Here is a 6,000-nt window from a genome sequence, read left to right as displayed (position 1 = left end):
AATGGATATTTAATGTCATATGTGGTTTACATAACCAGAACTTGTGTGAAAAGTTAGTCGGCCATCCAATTATATGTCGCCTCATGCGGGAAGATAAGGAATGCATTGTTGACATGACATTGAATTTGGCTCAACCGAAAAATATACTTGCAACGTAAAAGACTCAAAAATATCTCAAAAATCAAGCAAGTGTACAATATTCGCCAAACTAATAAGACGCTGATGGGGGATAGAATTGAAATTTGAAACAGTTGGATGAGAACATTTATGTGTCTAGGTACCGAACGTGCGAGGATGGAGTTACCGTTAGAGATATATTTTGGACTCATCGTGATTCCATCGAGTTGTTCAACATGTTTCCTACTATGCTCATAATTGATTCAACGTACAAGACCAACAAGTACAAAATTCCATTATTGGAGATCGTTGGTGTTACTTCTACTGAGAAGACTTATTCTGTCGGGTTTGCATTTCTAGAGAGCAAAAAAAAGGACAATGCTACTAAGGTCTTAGAGGTGTGTCGGGAAATGTTGAATGACCAAGAAAAGATGGCTAAAGTGATTGTTATCGACCGTGATACCGTGTTGGCGAATTCGGTTGTAAAGGTATTTCATACTTCTTATGCATTACTTTATAGGTATCACATAATAAAGAATGTGAGAAGTCGGGTTAAACCCGCGGTTGAGGACTCATAAAGAATGATACACACAACTATACAGAAAGGAAAACTTTGATGCAATTTATGAGTCTTTTGTTCCTTGTCTTAGTGGACCGGCATCGGAGGAAAAATGGACGTGCTTCTCTGAAATTGGTCACCTCATAACATGTGTGTATGATAGAGTGCGTATGGATCTTACACGATACGGTTTTTCGAAAACCTTTTTCCCACCGCACATCGTCCCACCTTAAAATTCAAATGATCGTATTATGTGTCTTGGGTGACTTTCAAAATCACAACATTTTGTTCAAGTTTATTTGAAATCGGGATACCCCATACCACTTACATCGCCGAAGTGGGCAGCTAATTCAACAACAAAAGTCAAGACTTGGTCGGACCATTTTGTTGAAAGGATGCAAGAGTTCGAGAAATTGAGCAACATTGAAAGAGAATCAAATGCACAATTGTCAAAGGGGTACCACCTATAGATTTAGCAGGTGACACATGTTTATATCCGTTTTAGTTTTCTGTTTAGCCGGACAAGTAAGTGTATGTAATTGTGTCTCAATATTAATGAAGTGTAATATATACAATTTCTTAATATTTTAATACATTTTTTATCTTTGTCAAAACATTTGTTCATTTGCCAAACAAAATCTTCAATTAGGTTCTGTTTTCAAAGGTTCTGTGGTTTTCCTGTTCAGGGGTTCTGAAAATGTATCTCTGGAACAAGATAATAGGGTACAGAATCGGAGATATATCTCCGGAATTAACATGCTAGATTTTGTGAGGTTCATATTTGTCTACCGCTTCTATAAATTAAGGTGCTCTTATTTTTTATTTCACATAAACTGAAAATGTCTCAAATGTCACAAATAAACATCATTTGGTGTGTCACAAATGCTCCTTCTCCATCGTAACACCCGGGCGAAAGTTTAAGCTCAATGAGTATACCTCTCTTGCAGATCTAAAATACAATATCCATAATCTCCTTCCTTATGGAGACAATCGAAAAATTGTGAAGTTCGGGTACCGTTCATCATCGATTGACAACAGATGGGAAGATTGAATTCAACAACTTTGAGCTCAAGACGGATGCATATGTAAGGGCTATGTGGAATACATTTTTCCGTTTTAAAATAAAAGTTTCGCTCGAGTTGGAAGCGATGATTTCAAGATCGGACAAAGATATTATGAAGATTTTGAAGCGTCCCCTTGGATATTGAAGTGTAATGTTGCATTTTATGTTGAAATCATTTATGTAATGCTTATTTTATGTTATAAATATAAATTTATTTTATCAAATTACAAGTTTTGGGTTTCTGCCTCTGATAGTGTTGTGCATACGTCACGGAAATGCATCTACGAACAGATTTCGGAGATACATATTCGATTTTAAAAAAACCCAACTAATGGGGCATCACTCTAAATTGCCTATGTTGTGTGTGTATTGGATGCTTTCGGAGATGCATCACAAAAAAGTGAGTGCATTTTAGTATTTTCGCGTGGTGTGTAAGTAATATATAAGGTGTATTAAGAAATTTTTCAAAAATAAACAATGATGACGACATATATACAATACAAAATAAAATATATTAAATTAAAATTAAATAAAAAATATAATTAAACAAATAACAATTTATATTATATTTAAATAATAAAAATATTGTTTATTTTAAAATATTTTGTCATTCAATTTAAAATACCAAAAATATATAATATGATTACACTTATCTCCTTATTAAAATTTTATGGATCTCTCAAAAGTATAGGTAATTATTCAATTTTTCGGTGAAGTACCAAGTCTTTTGTTGTTTGGATGAAAAAAAATTGAATTTTTGAAAAAATATCAGATATTTTGCAAAATTGTGAAGAATTACGGGACATTTCAAAAATTATCTATAAAAATTCATGAAATTCTGCAAAATTATTGAAGAAATATTGGATATTTGAAAAATCTGATATATATATATATATATATATATATATATATATATATATATATATATATATATATATATATATTTAAAAAGTTCGGTGCAGTTATTGTTGGTGCAAAGGTAGAATATATGATGAATGGAAATATTCTTATTCAGAGAATGATGGCTACAAAAAGGATTAAAAGTTACAATGATTGACACCCTATTTATAAGCCTCTAACAAACTTAAATATGAATCAAATCTAATATTTAAATCTAATATCTAACAAACTTAAATATGAATCAAATCTAATATTTAAATCTAATATCTAACAAACTTAAATATGAATTAAATCTAATAATTAAATCTAATACCATCCCTTAATTCATATTCCATCAAAACTTGTAACACCAATTCCATCCCTTAATCTGAGAAATTGATCAGTCTTGATAGCTTTCGTCAGAACATCTGCCAACTGCTTCTGAGTGCTGCAGTGTACAACTTCTAACACTCCCCTCTGAACTTGATGTCTCAGAAAATGATACTTGGTCTCAATGTGCTTGCTTCTCCCATGCAATACTGGGTTTCTGGCAAGATTGATTGCAGACTTGTTGTCAATCATCAGCTTCAGAGGTTTGTTTACTTTAATCTTCAGATCCTGCAATAGATTCAGAATCCACACAGCTTGGCATGCAGTAACAGCACCTGCAATATATTCAGCTTCACAAGTTGACAACGCCACAACAGGTTGCTTCTTGGAACACCAAGAAATGGGACCTCCCAGAAATTTGAATAAGTACCCAGACGTACTTCTTCTGTCAACTCTGTCTCCACACCAATCAGAATCTGAATAACTCAGAAGTTCTGACTCATCCTTTTTTCCAGAAGGAAATAATACTCCATACTTCAGAGTTCCCTTGATATACCTCAGAATCCTGACTGCAGCTTGGTAATGGGACCACTTAGGTTTACTCATGAACCTACTAACCATCCCAACTGAATAGCAAATATCAGGTCTGGTATTGCACAAATACCTCAGAGAACCAACTAACTGTTTGAAGGTTGTAGCGTCCACATCCTTTCCATCAGAGTCAGAATCCAGCTTCTGATTTGTATCAGAAGGTGTGACAGCAATCTTACAATTCTCTAATTCAAATCTCTTCAGAAGTTCTAATTCATACTTGAGCTGATGCAAAATAATACCTTTCTCAGAGTATCTGAACTCCATCCCTAGAAAGTATGTCATTTTGCCTAGATCAGTCATTTCGAATTCATTCATCAGAACTTTCTTGAACTTGGCTATCTCCTGTTCAGAACTTCCAGTCAGCAGTATATCATCAACATATAAACATACCAGAGTCATATTTCCTTCAGAAGTATGCTGAACATAGACACCGTACTCCATCTCACATTTCTGAAAGCCTTGCTTCTTGAAAAAAAAATCAATCTTCTTATTCCAAGCTCTGGGCGCTTGTTTCAATCCATATAGAGCTTTGTATAATCTATACACCATCCCTTCCTGATTCTTTTTCACAAATCCAGGAGGTTGTGACACGTAAACTTCTTCTTCTAATGGACCATTCAGAAATGCAGATTTTACATCTAAATGCATCAGAGGCCAATTCCTGTTAGCAGCTATTGCAATCACCATTCTGATTGTTTCATGTCTTGCTACAGGTGCAAACACTTCAGAGTAATCCAACCCAGGTTTCTGTAGAAATCCTCTGGCTACCAACCTTGCTTTATGTTTGCCAATTGAACCGTCTGGCTTTAACTTCTGCTTGAAAACCCATCTGACGCTGATGGCTTTCTTGTCTTTTGGAAGTTCTGTCAGCTTCCAAGTCTTGTTTCTCTCTATAGCATCAAGTTCTTCTTTCATGGCCTTCAACCAGAGCTTCTGCTTAAGAGCCTCTTCTGTACTTATGGGTTCAGAGTCTACTAACATGGCACACTGAATAACTTCTCCTTCAGAGTCTACTTCAGTGTCTTGCAGCATGTCAAATTCTGCATATCTTCTGGGGATGTTTCTGACTCTTTGTGGTCTCTGAACTTGTTCAGAGTCTTCAACTTCAGAGTTTCTACCTTCAGATGGTTGACTTCCTCCAGAGCTTTGACCATCTTCAGGGGCTGGCATATTTCCAGAGTCTGAATTGCCACTAGAATCTGGATTACCATCAGAGTCTGGGTCATCAGAGTCTGGATCATCAGAGTCTGAAACATCAGAGTCTGGAACATCAGAGTCTGGAACACTATCAGAGTCAGAATCAACGTCAGAGTTTACTCCAACCTCAGAAATTCTGAACTCTGACCTTTCTTCAGAAGTTCTAACATCAGAATCAGATTGAGACTTTTCCCAATTCCAAACTTCTGATTCCTTCACAATCACATCTCTGCTGAATTCAATTTTATTGGTTTCTGGACAATAGAGCTTGTATGCACCTGTACTGTGGTACCCTATCAGAATCATCACTTTGCTTCTATCATCCAGCTTCTGTCTTCTGGCTTCTGGAACATGTTTATAGCAAACAGAACCAAACACCTTCAGATGACTAACACTTTGCTTATCTCCAGTCCACTTCTGTATTGGAACTATTTCCTTCAACTTCTTCGTAGGACATCGGTTGAGTACATACGTTGCAGTGGCAACAGCTTCTCCCCAGAGCTTCTGAGGAAGCTTCTTCTCCTTTAGCATGCTTCTCACCATATCAAGCAAAGTGCGGTTTCTTCTTTCAGCAAGACCATTGTGTTGAGGGGTATAAGGAGCAGTAACCTCATGCTCAATTCCATTCTCCTCACAGAACTTCTGGAACTCTTTGGAGTTATACTCACCTCCACCGTCAGTTCTAAGAATCTTCAACTTCTGACCACTCTGATTCTCAGCCTTCATTCTGAACTTCTTGAATTCATCAAACACCTCGTGTTTAAACTTAATAAGGGATACCCATGTCATTCTTGTGAATTCATCAACAAATAACACAAAGTATTTATTCCCTCCAATCGATGCTACTGGAAATGGACCACACACATCAGAATGTACAACTCCCAAGGCATGTTTTGCTCTTGGAGCAGTTTCTGACGCAAATGGCAATCGTGGTTGTTTTCCTTCCATGCAAACTTTGCATGACTTTTCAGGCTTCTTAATTGCAGGAATTCCATGTACCAACTTCTTTGAATTCAGATGTTTTAAGCTTCTGAAATTCAAATGACCAAATCTTCTGTGCCACAGCTCACTCTCCTTCTCAGCACTTGTTGCACTAAGACATTCTGAGTCTGCAGTTCTGACATTCACCTTGAATGTTCTATTCCTTCCCTGTTCTGACTCCATAATCAACTTCTGATTGCAGTCATACAGCTTCAGAAGATTGTCCTTCATGGTAACTGAGAAACCTTTCTCAATTAATTGTCCCACACTCATCAGATTG

The sequence above is a fragment of the Lathyrus oleraceus genome, chromosome 4, assembly GCF_024323335.1.
Source record: "Lathyrus oleraceus cultivar Zhongwan6 chromosome 4, CAAS_Psat_ZW6_1.0, whole genome shotgun sequence".
Taxonomy (NCBI): domain Eukaryota; kingdom Viridiplantae; phylum Streptophyta; class Magnoliopsida; order Fabales; family Fabaceae; genus Lathyrus; species Lathyrus oleraceus.
This window is presented reverse-complemented; position numbering follows the sequence as displayed.